Below are 18204 nucleotides of genomic sequence, written 5' to 3'. Positions count from 1 at the left end.
TGGTCATTTTAATATTCATAGAAGGGACACACAATAAATGTATATCTCAAATTAATGGTTATTTTTCTCATCTCTAGCTCCCCCATGTTATGAAAACATTTGTTCTGCTTTTACTCTTTTAGAATATATCAGAAGACACAAAGTATGCATTGTGTGGGTGTTCTTTAATCTTCCCCATCTGTTTAATTTATTGTAGGTTAGCAAGAGATTTGATGGACCAGGAGCTGCTGCCTACTCCAGGGGCTTTCAGTCCATCAGCAATAATAAGAAAGGTTTCCCTGAAAAGGGTGGGACCATCTCTCTGGTTTCCCAGTACTCATTGCACAGCAGAATTACAGGTAGGCAGTCAGTACATGTGGGAGGGGTGCAGTGGTCATCTCACCACTCCTTGGTGCCTGATGAGGTATATATCCTGCCACCAGCCTAGGAGAGGCAGGGCTGAGTGGCTTTGTGGCCCCTAAGTAGAAGATGGAATTGGGGTAAGTTGGGACACTCCAGTTGTTGTCAGAGCAGTGCCTTTGGCCCTCAGCTGGTTCCTCTCAAGGGAGAGAGAATGGGGTTGCTCATGCTTAGCCTGATATGATGCCTTGCTCCTGACCATTTCCCAGGATCTCTTTCAGAGCCACTTCATCAGGATGAACAATGAGGCTCCACTCAGATTCCTGGACCTGGCATGCCAGAGCCTGCTGAGGGATGAAGCCTCGGCCATTGCTGCAGTGGAGTGGCTGCCTATAGAGTTCTTCCCACCTCTGTTCACAGCAGCCTTGGCTGGGAGGCACAGCAATGTCCTGAAGGTTCTGGTGCAGGCTTGGCCCTTCCCCTGCCTCCCTCTGGGAGCCTTGTTGAACCATCAGCAGCCTTATCATGATATCTTGCAGGCTGTGCTCGATGGGCTAGAGCCCTGCTTGCCCAGTAGACTCCACCCAGGTTAGGGGGATTCAGTGGCCTGATTGGGCCTCCGGGGTCTTAGCAGTTACAGCTGGGATATAGGAGTGTACAGGGCCTCAGGGAGAAGTTAGGCAGGCCTTGGAGCCACTGTTGGGGTCATTCTGGGAATGGGTTTCAGATATATAGGACTGATGAAGATGAGAGGGTGACAAGAAGGACATGATAACCCCTTCCTGGTGGCACCGAAAGGTACCAGAAATGGGGACCACGAAGGATCCCAGTAGTGCAAGGAGCATCTGATTTCTGGGGTAAGGAGTAAAAGTCCCATCGGGTGTCTGGCCCAGCTGTCAAGATTCCCAGACTCAGGGCCATGGTCTTATTACCTGATATCTTAATGTACCCCTGTCAATCTTCTATTTTCTCCATAGAAGGTGGAAAATGCAGATGCTGAATTTACAGAAGGGATCTCATCAGGAGTTCTGGATCATATGGGCTGGAACCAGAGCTGATGTGTGCTCACTGCTGGATCCTAAGGCCCCACAGCCCATGAGGAGGAGGGGGAAACTGTACAGCTTAAGGACGGGACCAAAGCCACCCTTGGCCCCCATGGAGGTGTTAGTAGACCTTTGCCTCAAGAGAGGTGTCCTTGATGTGTCCCTCATTTACCTTATTAAGAAAGTCAGCAAGAGGAGAGGTTTGAAGAGAGCTGAGTGTTTTCTGACTCAGGAGTCACTTTGCCTGTTCACTTCCTTGTTTTCCATATTTGCCACCCCTTTGGCCCTTGCTCCTCCCTGCCTACCACCATCCCCAGATGATGTGTCCCATGTGAGGTGCTATCAGGAACTTTTCCAAGGAGACAGGAATGTCCAGAGTAAGGTGACAGCCAGGGCCCAAGTTAGTTTTGCCCCAAGGTTCTGGTCCAAGGACCGATCAGGGAGGCCACCCCGTGTCCTGGCACTGGCTCCCTAGCATGGCACTTGCTCTCCATCACAGTGCTTCTTCTTTCAGTTTTTCTACTTAACACCCAGATGGATAGTCCTGCCCTTAAGCTGTAACTATTTGGCCTAAGACCTCAAAAAGGACATTTCTACAGTAAAAAGACTTCAACTCTTGAAGACCTGTTCCTGGACTCTGGCCCTTTAAGGAGACAATTGTCACAGGCCTGCAGGCCAGGCCTGGGAGCCATGGAAACATAAGAATGTTTGGTTTCCTCATCTCTGTTTGAGCCTGGCAGTTGCTTCCATTTGTACCTCTGAGACATCCTCTTCCTGCCTTCTGTACTAGTTGGGTAACCATTGCGTTTTATTTTTTTTCCCCTAGTTTTTTTACCCTGAGATTTCTTGGGGTGGGGTAGTATCACTCTATGTAACTCATTCATTTGCTCAGTGAACATGTTAACTGTCATCTGCAATTCTGCTGACAGGTGAATGTAGGTCACCTTTATTTGTTTATTCTTTATGTAAGACTTGTCTTGTTTAAAAACATGATTTTATTGATTGTAGAGAGAGAGGAAGGGATATGGAGAGGGAGACAGAAACATCAATGATGAGAAACACTGATTGGCTGCCTACTGCACCGCTCCTACTGATAAAAGAGTATCCAACTGACCAGGAATTAAACCTTATCAACAACTGAGACACACCAACCAGGCCCAACATGCCATTTAAAGTGTTCCTTCCACATAATTGTTGAGGGTTGTGTGGCTTGGAAAAAGGAAATTTATAAACAAGACATCTTCCATGAATATCTGGCCATGAGAAGGAATTTCTGGTACCAGCCTAGAAAATCTCTCCTCCTGTCCCTTCCCCTGGGGACCCCTCAGAATAAAGGCCGAACCCCTCAATGTTCTCCAAGTACTGGCTTCCATGTCCACTCCTGTTCACCCTTTATTCATTTCTATTCTTGTATTGCTTGTGAATGCTACCATTTGTTTTCAACTTGAAATATGCCTGGTAATCTCAGCAGATGCTATCTCATTTTATTTTCCCAGTGTATTTCAGAATGGGCTAAAATAAGATCCTGCTACATACTTATACTCTTTTTGTCCTCAATTTGTTTATTTTTAATTTTGTATTATGAATTTTAAATGATTTTTAGAGAGAATAAGGGAAAGAGAGAATAAAAACATCTGTCAGCTGCTTACTGCATGCCCTGTAAAAGGGGCCATACTGGCACCTCAAATATGTGCTATGGCTGAAAAATCAAACCAGCAACTTTTTGGTGCACAGGACAAGGTCCAACCAGTGAAGCCACACCAACCAGGGATCTTATTTTCATTTTAAATGCAACCCACCATGACCTTTTTCCACGATACTGATTTCTCTTCTCCTGTAAAGTCTGCTTGGTACTACAGGAAACAAATTTATTACACGGAATTTTGCAACATATTTGTGTACCAGAGTTAATCCTCCATTGTTCCTAAGTTGCTTTTTTGGTGTTTTTATTTATGGTTTTTATTTTTTTAAAAAAATTATGCTCATTTCAAATAACTGAAATTTTCAAACAGCCACAGATTATTTAAAAAAAAAAATCAGCTTGGTCAGTTTGCCTTCCGTGGCTGAGCATCGACCTATGAACCAGAGGGTCATGGTTCAATTCCCAGTCAGGCACATGCCTGGGTTGGGGACTTGATTCTCATAGGGGATGTTCAGAAGGCATTGGATCCATAATTCTCTCTCTTCATTGATGCATCTCTCTCTCTCTCTCTCTCTCTCTCTTCTCTCTCTCTCTCTCTCTCTCTCCCTCCCTCCCTCCCTCCCTCCCTCCCTCCCTCCCTCCCTCCCTCCCTCCCTCCGCCTTTCTCTTTGAAGTCATAGCCTGTGGTCAGGGAGCATAGGAAGCTATTTACACAGGAATGCCCTGGCCACAAAACGTGTCTTTAAAACCAGGCACAAGGGAATCACCATGTTTGGGGATTCCTGCTGAGGTGGGAAACTAAAGACAAGCAAGAAACCAGGGATGTTATCTCTTTTAAGCTGAGTGGTGGCGACAGGTGTATTACCCTTGACAGATCATTGAGCTGTACACTTAGATTTGGTGTATTTTTCTATATGAATGTGATTCTGCACAACATTAATAGCTTTCAAGCTCATGGGCCCTCTGATCCCATTGTCTGTACAAGTTTGTAACATGCTGCTTACCATGGTATATTGTGAACATCTTCCCTTTGGTCTCATTACATTTTATTTTTTATTTTATTTTTTAATTTTTCCTCAAGGTTAAAAGTATTGCAGATGTCCTCTTTTCCTGTTCCATTAACACCCTCCACCCTGCACCAACCCCAGGCATTCACTGAACTATTGCCTATATCCACAGATTATGCATATACATTCTAGGATTAATCTCAACACATCCCCCCTCTCCTCTATACACAAACACACACACACACACACACACACACACACACACACACACACTGACACACACACACACACACACACACACAGACACACACACACACATATACTTTCCCTCAGAGATTTGGATTTCTATCCAATGCCTCCATGTCTCTGGATCTATTTTGTTCATCAGTTGTTTTTTTTATCTTTATTGTTGAAAGATTACATGTGTGCCGCTTTGCAACCATCAACCCACTCCAGCACATCCTGTCCAACATCCAGGGCTTCAGCACCCTGTTGTCTGTGTTCATGAATTCTGCATATGCATACAAGGTCCTGAGTTAATTACTACCCACCCACCCATCCACCCACTTTCCTTTGTCTTTCTTCTAAGACTCTGCCCTCTGTTCCATACTTCCATGTCTCTGGATTCACTCCATTCCTGAGTTTATTTTATTCATTAGATTCCACATTAGAGTGAGATCATGGGCTCCTTGTCTTTCTCTGACTGACTTCATTCCAGGTCCCTCCTTGCTGTCTCAAAGGGTAAGAAATCCTTCTATTTGATAGGTGCCTACTATTCCATTGTGTAATGAAAAACTGCTAAATGTTGGAGAAGGTGTGAAGAAATTGCAACCTGAATATAAAAAACTCCCAAAAGGTAATTCCTACATTCACTGCAAAGAAGCAGCCACTAGGGGAGGCAGCTTAGTACTTTGTTCAAAGTTAAACACACATACAGTGACAGCATTACCCATGCACAGGTCTCTCTCCTACCTATCTACACCCCAGAAATGAGAACATACACCCATGTAGAGTTTTAGACACAAATGTTCAAAGCAATGGAATTTGTAAGAGCTAAAACTTAAAATGGATCTAACTGTTCCCAAACTGACGAAGGGAAAACAAACTATGGAGCAGCCATACAATGGAAGATGGCTCTCCACTGAAAGGAATGATCTGCTCCCAGGAGCTACAATACAGATGAACCTTGACACCATTATGCAAGGTGAGAAGGGCCAGACACCAAAGATCACACCAGGTGCGACTTCGCTGCACTTGTAAGTTTGGTATGGAGCTCCATTGTATGGCTGTAGCATACATTACATCACCAAAACCTACTGTTGGGTTTGACATGGTTTACCATTGTTCAATGTCACACAGCACTACTTTGATGCCCATCTCTATCATAAAATATCTGTCCCTAATCTTAGTTGGGTCTTTCCACAAATGCCCATAAATGGAACTGCCTGTTTGAAAGTTTGAACATATTTTGGCTGATTTTTGAGACAGGAAGGGGGGGGGGGAAGACAGAAAGGAGAGGAAGGAAGAAGGGAGGGAGGAACATTGACTTGGTATTCCAGTGACTGATGTATTCCTTGGTTGCTTATTGTATGTGCACTGACCAGGAATTGAACTAGCCATTTTGGCCTGTTGGGAAGACGCTCTAACCACTTAGGTACCCTGCAGGGTGAAAGTCTGCATATTTGAAGGCTTTCAGTAAAAATTTCCTAAGGACCATTCCCCAACAGAGTATGGGGGTCAAGTGTCTCCATTCTGGAATATGTAATTTCCCTCTCCAATATATCCCCGCTGATCCCCGGGGGGGGGGAGGAGGGGGGGGGCGGGCCGGTTCCAGGACTGTTTGCCCCATCCTAATGATGCTCTCTATTGGTTTGCAGTTCTCCGGGATACATGGCCATGGCCTCCCTGGTCCACAGTGCCAGCTGCCAAGTAGCTGGCTTCATTGTCACCACCATAGGATGGATTTTCTCCATGACTTGCATGGGCCTGGCTGAGTGGTGTGTTTGGTAAGTGGAGAGCAGCTCTGCCCCCTCCACAGGGCTGGCCTGTGTAGGGATGTGGAAGGTCTGCACTTACCAGTCCAACATCCTCCAGAGTAGAGCCATAGCGTGTCACCGCTACACCTACAGTGACACCTACCTGCCTCTCAATATCCGCATCACTCAGCACCTGCTGCTGGCTGCCAGCCTCCTGGCTCTCCTGGGGAAAGTGCTTACCATCATGGGTCTGCAGAGAGTGTGTGTGGCTCATCTTCAGAAGGAAAACACCTGCAATCTCTTCTTAGCTTCCGGAGCCCTGACCATCATAGCTGGGGTATTTATCTTCATTGTTCTGATCTGGAACTACCACACTTCCCACCATCCTTCCACATGCCCTTCAGGCCAGACCGGCAGGAGATTGGCAGCACAGTCCCCGTGGCAGTTCTGGCTGCCATCCTGATACTGCTGAGTGGGCTGTTTACCCTGTCTTACCAGCTTCTCCCCCTACAACCAAGTGTACCTGAGGCCTCAGAAGTGTGAAATTCCCAGTAGAATAGCTTTGCAAATCCACAAAGGGCAGTTTATGGGGGTGCAATATTATCAGGATGCTGTAGGAAATAGTTCCAAGGGGTCATGACCATAGCAAAGGCCATCTTGAGCAGAAAGTGGGCATTTGTGTGTGTCCAAATTGGGCCCATTGATTGGTTGATAAAATTCATTGAATTTTTTTCCAAACCAACCACTGTCTAGCCATCTTTATTATTATTTGGTAAAGGAGGGTCCTGTTGCAGAAAGATTTCTGCACAGGGGTGGGCCCTTCAGTACAACCTGCACCCTCTCCAATCCTGGAGTTTCTGTCTTTGAAATCATATGAGGGATTTGGCTGAGACCCACAACGCTGTTTGATTTGTTTCTCACAGCTAAATAGAGGTTGTTTTGTTTTGTTTTTTTTTGGGGGGGGGGTTGTTCTTTTTTTGTTTAGTTTTGTTTTTTTCTATTGGTGGAGATTCCCCAAAAGTGGAAGGGTATCTTTCCTTTAATATTACCTCACCACTGTGACTTTACTTAAGTCTCTCACCTTTCCTTTCCCTGGATTCCCCTAATCACAACAGTAACTTGTTCCAGCCTCAATTTGCTCTAGTGTTTTGGAGATCCCACAATGTGTCTGCCATCAAATTATGAACCTCAGAATCTCTTGTGCTCCCATGTTCTTGGTTTCCTCTTCTAATCCTTGGGATGCAGAAACCAAAAGACTGTCAAAGCCAGCCACCTCCAGGCAGGCCTGACAGGACCAGGCAATCCAGTGAAGTCCCCTGGACACAGGAAGCTTGGCATCTTAACCCGCCCTTGGTTGCTCTGGGCGTGTGTGTGTAGGCCCAGAGCTCTCGTGGAAGTGGAATGCACACTGCATCCCAGCAAAGTTGCAGTGGGCATCCCGAGCTGCTCTCCTTGGTGGCTATGCATATGCCCTCTGCCCACACGCCCAGCATCTTTGTCAGGTTAATTTGCATACTCATTCCTGATTGGCTGTGGGCATCCAGGAGGTATGCTCAATTTACAAGTTTTCTATTATTATTGTAATTGATGTTATGCACCTACTATGTGAAAATGAGAATTCTGGGATTCTCACAGCTCCCCCTCAACCTACCACTAGAAGCAACAAACCTGACCTTCTGTTTTATGGCACTAACACCTCTCCACCTGTACATAAAATTTGCAGTTATGTGCAAAAGCAGAATAGTGGAAGGAATTCCCCTTTCATTACCTGTCACAGCAATTATGATTCTGCCATATTTATTTTCTCTTTCTTCCCTTCTTTTTTATCTATTTCTCATTCTCAGAAGTCTCTAAAGCAAACCCCAAACATCACAATTCTTCACCATGATACACTTCAAAACTAATTTCTAAAAATTGGAAATTACCTTGCATTTCCAAAACCATAGTACGCCTTTAAAGTTAATAACTTTTTGTTGTTACTATCAAAGACTTCTTAGAATCTTGAAAGCTTGAAAAAATAATTTTACAGCTCTAGCTGGTTCTTTTTAATAGGTAGAGTGTCAGCCTGCAGACTGAAAGTTCCTGGATTTTATTCTGGTCAAGGGCACAAACCCAGGTTGTTGGCTCAATGCCCATTGGGGGCATGCAGAAGGCAATCTACCAATGATTTTCTTTCATCATTGATGTTTCTATCTCTCTCTCCCTCTCCACTCCTCTCTGCATTAAATGAAGTTGAATTTTTTTAAATAAGTGTAGAATTTTATTTTATTGCATAAGATATTCACTTTGCTTTTAAGGCTCAATTTCAAGCATTCCCACTTCCACACCTTTGCTATTTTCTTAAAAAAAAATTGATTTGCTGAAGTAAAGGAAACAATTTTCCCGTTTTTTAAATTGCTACCTATCCCTTAAAGCTTAAGTAGATTCCCAGTCAGCATAGGTCTAGTTTATTCAAATCTAAGTAACTGCTCACAGAACCACAGCCAATAGGTATATCCTATTTCTCTGCTTCATGGGTGGTCCAACTCACTCCCTGGGTAAGTTGTAAGCCCCTCTTCTCCCCTACTAACATCCTCATCTCATTACATTCCAAAATCATGTTTATTGGGATGTCAGGAGAGACAACAACTTCAGTTCTCTCACAGACTGATGTCTTCTTTCAGCTAATATTAACTAGATGAAGTGCCTCTAAAACGTGCAGTCAAGAATTTGGAGACATAACATATACCTGACCCACACCCTCTTTTCCATTGCTTAGAGCTCCACAGAAATTTCAAGGGACTCAACTTAAACTCAACCATTAACTGGGGGAGGTCTTTAGTAGGTTTAAATTGAGATGGACTCACTTCAATATGAGAGCTACATGACTGACATGAAATGGTTTTCTTCTCAAACAGTACTTAAGTCTCTGAGAACAGAGTGTCTGACAAAATTTCTCCCTTGGTTTTAGTGTATCAGCTACTTAAACATGTGTTCCAAAGGCATTGCCTGCGGACCCTGGAATATTCAATGGATCCTTTGGGTGTGGGCAAGGGATTTTTCCCTCTTCCCTCTGATAGAGGAAGTGTAAAGAGGTAGAAGCATGTCGAAACTGGTTTGGCTCAGTGGATAGAGCATCGGCCTTTGGACTGAAGGGTCCCAGTTTGGATTCTGGTCAAGGGCATGTATCTTGGTTGTGGGCACATCATCAGTAGGGGGTGTGCAGGAAGGCAGCTGGTTGATGTTTCTCTCTCATCGACATTTATAGCTCTCTATCTCTCTCCCTTCCTCTCTGTAAAAAAAAATCAATAAAATATATTTTTTTTAAAAAAGAGGTAGAAGCATTCTTTAGGTAATGCCCCCTCTCTGCCTGCTATGATTTGCACAATGTCCTTAGAACTGGGTGGAAGACACTCCTCTGCATTGAGAGAGCCTGGTCCCCCCCATCCCAGGGGTTTGAAATGAACCTCTGGGTCCCATGAAACATTCAGGACTGGCCTTGGACTAAGTCTTCCCCATTCTCCTTGAAGCTGTGAAATGGCTGGTAAATGTTCTAGGCAAACACCATCTCCACACGCCCCCTCTCCCCCCCCCCCCCGCCATGAAATCTGTCAATGAAGTACGTATCATTAACAGAATGACTGGACTTATAAGTTTTAAACTGGACTTGTGTTATTCAAGTGAATCATATTTCTGGATATTTGAAAAAGGAAGCTCTTGGGAGACATGTTTCTGAATTCTATATATTGGCCAGCTTTCTTCACCATTTCATTGCACTGATAAATGATTTACAACTTAGTGCTTTGCATGATTCTCAGTGGTTTCTTAGTCTGGGGTAAAGGGTGCTTTCTGCTCTTTACAGGGCATTTTCCCTCATTGTAAAAATCCTTTCTTACTCTTTCCTCACAGTGAGAAATGATGTACACCTTTCCCCAACTATTTTGTGTAAGTTACTGCTGCATCTTAGTGAACACAGAGTGGCTTCTTTCCATATATACTATGCACACTATTTATTTCATGGATATCTGTGTATTTTACTAACATTTTTTCTACATTCTTTCCTCTCTTAGAAGTGTAGATACTTTATTTTTTCTACAGTTTTTGTGACTGTGTTATACTATGCTTCCTGCTGTATTTAAAGATTTCCACACATTGTCCAAACATCTTTCTTCACCATTTCCTCACATTGATGAGTTAAAATTCTTTTCCAACTATTTTCTACAGTTTATTGCTGCTTTGTATTATTCTCACTGGTTTTTTGGACTGCAGTACAGTGTGCCTTCTGCTCTTTACACTGGATTTTCCCACACAAACTGGACCAACTTCTTTCTTCCCTCTGTATTCACATTGAAAAATGATTTACACTTGTTTTCCAATGCTTTGCATAGTTTACTGTTGCTTTTCTCTGAGTACTTCGAGGTTTCTAAATCTGCTTTCTGCTCTCTTTCCTGGATATCACCAAACTGTACAAACACATTTCCATTTTCTTTCCACATCCAGTGATATGATTTTTACTTGTTGTCAAATAAGCTTGTATAAATAACTGCTGGTTTTCAGTCAGTTACTAATGGTTTTTAACGCTGTGCTGTGGTGGGCTTCTGCTCTTCAGCACAAACTTCCCACATTATCAAACACCTTTGTACAGTCTTTCCTCATGTTCAAAAGTGGTTTGCTCCTGCTTTCTATCTGTGTTGTAGAGATTATAGCTGCTGTTCAGTGATTTCAAAGTGCTTTCAAGAGTGTCCTCTAAAGTGTGTATTGCTCTTCAGCATTGATTTCTCCTTCTGCTCAACCTGTACTTCACTATTTTCTTACAGTCCATTGTGAACTAATAGTTTTGTCATTTACTGCTGCTTTCCAGTGAAAATATTCTCATTGATTTCCAACTCTGTGTCATGGTGCACACACTGCTCGTTTTGTTTTTTTTTAATTTTAAATTTTTATTTTTATTTAATCACCTTTTACAAACACCTTTTAGACTCTTTCCTCACATTCCTAAGTGACTTTCACTTGTCTTCTCTCTATTAGGTACACGTCATTGCTGATTTTTAGAGAACACCTAGGGCTTCTAACATGTGCTCTAGTGTGGTTACAGCTTTTACTTGGTTCTCCCACATTGTACAAATACCTTTCTTCATGCTTTTGTATCAGTGAGGAAGGTGTACATTTGTCGTCCAAAGATTTTGTATTGTTTACTGTTGTGTTTCGGTCAATACAGAGCGGTTTCTATCACAGTTATAGTATGCTTTTTGTTCCATCTCTGGGACATCCCACATTTTCCAAACTCCTTTATACGTTTTTTTCCTCAGATAGAGAATTTAGTTTTGTTTTCTAACTATTGGTATCACGAATGTAAACTTGTTTTCAAAGTATTTCCTACAGTTTACTGCGGCTTTTGGTAATTCTGTGTGATTTCTTAAAGAGATTACAGCTGTTGTTTACTGATTTTAAAACACTTGCTAAAGTGTGCTCTGATGTGTGTATTGCATTTCAGCACTGATTTCTCCTTATGCTCCAAAACTGTTCTAGAGTCTTTTCTCATTTTCAAAAGAGATTTTCACTTGTTTTCTAACTATTTTTCGTTTACTGCTGCTTTTGAGTGAATTCTCTTAGGGTTCTATTGAAAGACCCCCAGAGGGAGACCCTCACTCTGTCCCACGATCGACGGCGACCCCAATCAACCGCAGGAGGCGTCACTTGATGCAAACAGCAAGAGGCTTTTTATTCCAGCGTGCTGGGGCTCAACTCATAACTCACGCAGGAGCAGAGGAGTCGAGCCCCGAGCAGAAAGTCTTATAAGTATATATAGGCAAAAACTACACATCGGGAGGGATTACACACGGAGGGGAAAGAGGGGAACAAAGGAATTCTAAAAGGGATGCTGGGCTCGTTAATAACATATTCTATGACAGGGCTTGCGCTAAGTCAACAGTCCTATCTGGTATTCTTTTATACCCTATTTCTCTTAACTGTCAAAGCAAAGTTTACTCTGTTATCCTGTTTCTCTTATCTGTCAGAGCCATGTCTGCTCCCTTTACTCCCTGCTCGGGGCTGTTTCCTGAGACAACTTTTAAGGGCCCTGTTCCCATCACTGATGGGGGGGGGGGGGCTTAGGGAGTGAGACAGCTTTAAGGGCTCTGTTCCCATCACTGGGGGTGGGGACCTTAGGGAGTGAGACAGCTTTAAGGGCTCTGTTTCCATCACTGGCGGGGGCTTTGGGTAGTTGAGATAACACAGACAGCTTTTAAACATTTTTATTCTTTCACTATTACTGTGCTGTATTGTGCATATTCCTCTTTTCCATTATTTCACCTACTTTTATATTCAACTTTCTGGACTCTTTCCTCTAATTCAAAGTGACTTTTAGCTATCTTCTCTCTATTTGATGCACATCAGTGCTGATTTTCATCAAATTCCTAGCGATTCAAACATTGTGCTCCAGTGTGGTTACAGCTGGCTTTAAATGATTTGTTTGCATTGTACAAAAATCTTTTTTTTCACTCTTTTCTCACAGTGTGAAATGATGTTCATCTATTTCCAACAATTCTGTATCACTTACTGATGAGTTTAAGTGAGTCCACAGTGGTTTTCTAGCACAGTTTGATAAGCCTTACTGCTCTGTTTCATGTACAACACCACATTTCACAATCACCTTTTAATATTTTTCCCTCACAGAGATATGAGTGTTACTTGTTTTGAAACCATTTGCATAAGTTACTTTTCCTTTTCAGTGAATCACATCAGGTTTTTAACGCTGTGCTATGTATAGTATGCTTCCTGCCCTACTTAAGGGATTGTCACACATTTTAGAAACTCCTTTCTCCACCATTTTCTCACATTGAGAAATGATTTACACTTCTTTTCCAAGCATTTCCTATAGTTTACTGCTGCTTTTCTGTAATTTTCCAGTGATTTCTTAGATTGGGTATATTGTGCTTTTGCTTCTTACCTGGAATTTTCCCCAATCGTTCCAACTTCTTTCTTCCCTATGTGCTGTCAGTGGAAATGATTTACTCTTCTTTTCCAATCCTAGTCTATAGTTGACTGTTGCTTTTCAATGGGTACCCAAAGGTTTCTAACACTGCTGCATGTTTCATCTGCTATCTTTTATGGATACCATGTTTCCTGAAAATAAGACATCCTCTGAAAATAAGACCTACTTAAAGGTTTCCTTCTGAGTGAAATATAAGACATCTTCCCGAAAATAAGGCCCCCCTAGGCTAAACATGAGATATTTGGTTCACTGATTCTGAAACAAATGGAGTCTTAAGAAATTCACCAGGAAATTCAGGAATTGGGTTGTTATGATGATGTTCAGGAAGAGGATGACATGATTGTCATTGAATAAATGGGTAAATTCTTGATACTGTAGGATTCACAGTTTTTCTGGTTTGTGTTGACAACTACCGTACTACTGTACCTTATATAGGTAATACATTTCCTTTATTTTCACTTAACAGTAAATGTGTACCATATTCTATTTCTTCATGGAAAAATAAGACATCCCCTGAAAATAAGACCTAGCGCATCTTTGGGAGCAAAAATAATATAAGACACTGTCTTATTTTCGGGGAAACAGGGTATCAATTCATTTTACAAATACCTTTCTACTTTCTATCCTCATAAAGCGATACTTGTCTTAATCGTTTTGTATAATGTACTCGTGTTTTTCATTCAGTTACTAAAGGTTTGTACCACTGTGCTATGGTGTGCTTATGCTCTTTATCACTGAAATACCCACATTGTCAATCATTTTGTACAGTCTTTCCTCATGTTCTTAAGTGATTTCCACCTGTTTCCCATCTGTATTGTAGAGATTACAGCTGCCATTCACTGATTTCAAATGCTTTCAGAAGTGTACTCTAGCCTAAATCAGTTTGGCCCAGTGGATAGAACATAGGCCTATGGATTGGGAGGTCCCAGGTTCAATTCTGGTCAAGGTTATGTACCTTGGTTGCAGGCACATCCCCAGTAGGGGGTATGCAAGAGGCAGTTGATCAATGATTCTCTCTCATCGATGTTTCTAACTCCCTATCCCTTTCTCTTGCTCTCTGTAAAAAAAATCAATAAAATATATTTTAAAAATGTGTTCTAATTTACGTATTGCACTTTAGCACATATCTCCTGGTGCTCAAACACCATTCTACATTCTTTCCTAAAATTCCAAAGTCATTTTCACTTGTTTTTTTTAAACTATATTGTCATTTACTTCTGCTTTTCATTGAATTATCATTGGTTTCTAATATTGTACTATATTGTGCATATTGCTCTCTCTTATTGATTCAACTGCATTGTACAAACTCATTTCTAAACTCTTTCCTCACATTACTAAGTGACTTTCCCTTGTCTTCTCTCTATTCGGTTACATCAGTGCTGATTTTCAGTGAAATCCTTGGGCTTTACTGGGCTATCTTTGTGGTTAGAGCTATCTTTATGTGATTTTCTTGTATTGTACAGAAACTTATCTTCCCTTTTCCTCACAGTGAGAAATGATGTAGACTTGTTTTCCACCGATTTAATATCAATTAATAAATCAGTTGCATTTCAGTTAATACAGAGTGATTTCTAACAGAGTTATAGTATGCTAACTGCTCTATTCCATGGATATTCCCACATTTTACTAACTTCTTTCTACATTCTTCACTGACATAGAGGTGAGTTTTACCTGTTTTCTAACCATTTGGGATCAGTTACTGCTGCTTTCCAAAGAATTACTCGTGGTTTTTAACACTGTGCTGTAGTGTTCTTCCTGCTCTATTTGAAGAGATTTTCAATTATTGTATAAAAACCTTTCTTCAACATTTCCTCACATTGAGAAATGCTTTACACTTCTCTTCCTTGTATTTCCAACAGTTTATTGCAACTTTTAGTAATTTCCCAGTGATATCTTAGATTGACGTAGACTGTGCTTTCTGCTCTTTACATGAGATTTTCTCACAATTTACCAACTTCTTTCTTCCCTCTTTGCTCACATTGAGAAATGATGTACTTTTTTTCATTTTTTAATTAAGATATTATATGTGTACATATCTTAATATTGCCCCTCCCTAATCACTCCCTTACATGTCCTCACCCCCCAGTGTTTTGCACCCATTGGTAATGCTTATATTCATGCATATAAGTTCTTTGGTTGAACTCTTATCTCCCCCCACCTGTCCCTAACCTTCCCACTGTAATTTGACAGTCTATTTGATGTTTTACTGCCTCTGCATCTATATTTTTGTTCATCAATTTATAATGGTTTTTATTATCCACAAGTGAGTGAGATCATGTGGTATTTTTCTTTCATTGACTGGCTTATTTCATTTAGCCTAACATTCTCCAATACCATCTAGGTTCCTGCTAATGGTAAGAATTCCTTCTTTTTTGTGTCCGCATAGTATTCCATTGTGTAGATGTACCATAGTTTTCTGACCCAGTCATCTGCTGATGGGCACCTCTTTCCAAATCTTAGCTATTGTAATTCTTAGCTCTTTCCAAGCCTTAGCTATTGTAAATTGTGCTTCTATGAACACAGGGGTGCATATAACTTTTCTGATTGATGTTCATAGTTTCTTAGGATATATTCCTAGGAGTGGGATTACTGGTTCAAATGGGATTTACATTTTTAGTTTTTTGAGGAAACTCCATACAGTTCTCCACAGTGGCTGCATTCCACCAGCAGTGCATAAGGGTTTCTTTTTCTCTGAATCCTTGCCAACATTTGTATTTTGTTAATTTGTTGGTGATGGCCATTCTGACAAGTGTTAGATGCACTGCATTGTATTTTTGATTTGCATCTTGAGTAGTGACTTTGAGCATGTTTTCATGTGTCCCTTGGCCTGCTTCTATCATCTTTCAAGAAGAGTCTACTTAGGTCCCTTGAACATTTTTTTTGGATCATTTATCTTCCTTTTATTAAGTTGTATAAGTTGCCTGCAAATGTTGGAGATTATAACTTTATCAGTGATAACATTTGCAAATATGTTCTTTCATACAGTTGCTTTCTTCATGTTTTATTGATGGTTTCTTTTGCTGTGTGAAAGCTTTTTATTTTGGTATAGTCCCATTTGTTTATTTTCTCTTTAGATTCCATTGCCTAGCAGTAGTATAAATGAAGAGGTACTTTCGGCGTATGTCTGAGATTTTGTTGCCTATGGATTTGTCTAGTATTTTTTATAGTTTCCTGTCTTATGTTTAAGTCCTGTATCAATTATGAGTTTATTTTTGTGTATGGTTTAAGTTGCTGATCCAGTTTCATTTTTTTGGATGAATCTGTCCAATTATCCCAACACCATTTATTGAAGATACTGTCTTGACTCCATTGTATGTTCATTCTGCTTTTGTCAAATATTAATTGAGCTTAGTGGTTTGGGTCAATATCTCTATTTTATTCCATTGATCAATAAGTCTGTTCTTCTGCCAGTACCAGGCTGTTTTGAGAACAATGGCTTTATAATATAGTTTGAAATTTGGTATTGAGATTCCTCCACTTTATTCTTCTTTCTCAGAATTGTTGTGGCTACTCAGGGTATTTTTTTTATTCCAGATAAATTTGGGGAAAGTTCTTTCTAGGTCTGTCACAAATGCATTTAATATTTTAATGGGGAGTGCAATCTATAGATTGCTTTGGGTAGTAGGGAAACTTAGTACAATGTGAGAATATCCCATGTAAAGAGCAGAAAACTACCAATCCATGAAATTGGTGTGATCTTCCATCAGTTTACAGCTTTCTGTATCTCTTTTTTTTCCAGGGTCCTGTAGTTTTCCCCTTATAGGCCTTTTACCTCCTTAGGTAAGTTTATTCCTAGGTATCTTATTATTTTTTTGTGTGGGCGATGGTAAATGAGATTGCTTTTTTAGTCTTTCTTTCTGTAAGTTTGCTATTGGTCAGTAGAAATGCCATATATTTCTTGGCGATAATTTTGTATCCTTTTACATTTCCTGATTCATTTATTAAGTCATTTTTGATGGAATCTTTTAGGAATTTTATGTACAATATCATGTCATCTGAAAATAGACATGTTTACTTCTTTTCAAATTTGGATGCCTTTTATTTCTTCTTCTTGTCTAATTGCAGTGGTTAATACTTCCAGTACTGTCAAACAGAAGTGGTGAGAGTGGGCATCCGGTCTTGTTCCTGTTCTTAGGGAAAATGGTTTTATGGTTTGCCACTGGGTATGATGTTAGCTGTGGGTTTATACTATATAGCTTTTATTATGTTGAGGTATGATCCTTCTTTCCCCATCTTGTTGAGAGAGTTTATCCACAAAGGGTGCTGAATTTTGTCAAATGCCTTTTCTGAATCAATTGATAAAATTATATGATTTTTATCTCTCAATTTATGTGATGTGAAGCCTGTGTGCTTCTTTTTTTCTGAGGTGGGTTTCTTATAGACTGCAGATACAGGAGCCATGCTTTCTTATTGATTTGAGGTTATTTTACAATCTTTGCATTCCTGCAATAAGTCTTACTTGGTCATGGTGTATGATCTTCCTCATGTATTACTGAATCCAATTTGCTAGAATTTTATGTAGAATTTTGGCATCTATGTTCATGATGGATATTGGCCTGTAATTCTCTTTCATTGTGTTGTCTTTATCTGATTTTGGTAATAGGTTGATGTTGGCTTCATAGAAGGAGCTGGGAATTTTTCATTCCCCTTGAAATTTATGAGTATTGGTTTTATTTATTCCTTGAATGTTTGGTAAATCTCCCCTGTGCAACTGTATGATCCAGGCTTTTGTTTCCCAGAAGTTTATTGGTGACTGCTTTAATTTCTTCTATAGTTACTGGCCTATTGAGCTGTTTACAATCTTTCTGATTGAGTTTTGGAAGGTTATATATTTTTTTCTAGGTATATTCCATTTCCTCCAGGTTGTCCAGTTTGTTGAAAGAGTTGTTCATTCTATTTTTAACAATCCTTTGTATTTTGGTGGGTCTATTGTTATTTTTCCACTTTCATTTCTGATTTTGTTTATTTGGGTCTTCTCTCTTGTTTCATGATGTGCCTGTCTAGAGGTTTATCCTTTCAAGAACCAGCTCTTATTAGTTGATATATATATATATATATATATATATATATATATATATATATATATATGTAAAATCTCTGCTCTGATCTTTATTATTTTCTTCAGATTACACTGGGTTTTTCTTATTGCTCTTTTTCTCTTTGAGTTGTAGGGTTAGATTATTACCATTGTTTCTTGTTTTTTTTGCAGTAAACTTATAGAGCT

General features: G+C 40.5%; 2 pseudogenes across 2 annotated transcripts in view; both read left to right on the top strand.

The window, feature by feature from the left end:
* The first annotated feature begins 5921 nt into the window (after window positions 1-5921).
* On the top strand, window positions 5922-6550 carry LOC311615853 (claudin-34-like; annotated as a pseudogene). Its single transcript has one exon. The product of its transcript is annotated as a claudin-34-like (transcript).
* A 93-nt stretch (window positions 6551-6643) lies between these two features.
* The window catches only part of LOC311615851 (melanoma antigen preferentially expressed in tumors-like), a 30081-nt pseudogene continuing 18520 nt past the window's right edge, over window positions 6644-18204 (top strand). The window contains exon 1 of the transcript in view: window positions 6644-6675. The product of the transcript in view is annotated as a melanoma antigen preferentially expressed in tumors-like (transcript). The remainder of the gene's footprint in view (window positions 6676-18204) is intronic.

Source organism: Pipistrellus hanaki (assembly GCF_964339955.1).
Source record: "Pipistrellus hanaki genome assembly, chromosome: Y".
In the NCBI taxonomy this organism is placed as follows: Eukaryota; Metazoa; Chordata; class Mammalia; order Chiroptera; family Vespertilionidae; genus Pipistrellus; species Pipistrellus hanaki.
Note: the sequence above shows the minus strand (reverse complement) of the source record. Positions and strands in the feature narration are given on the sequence as shown.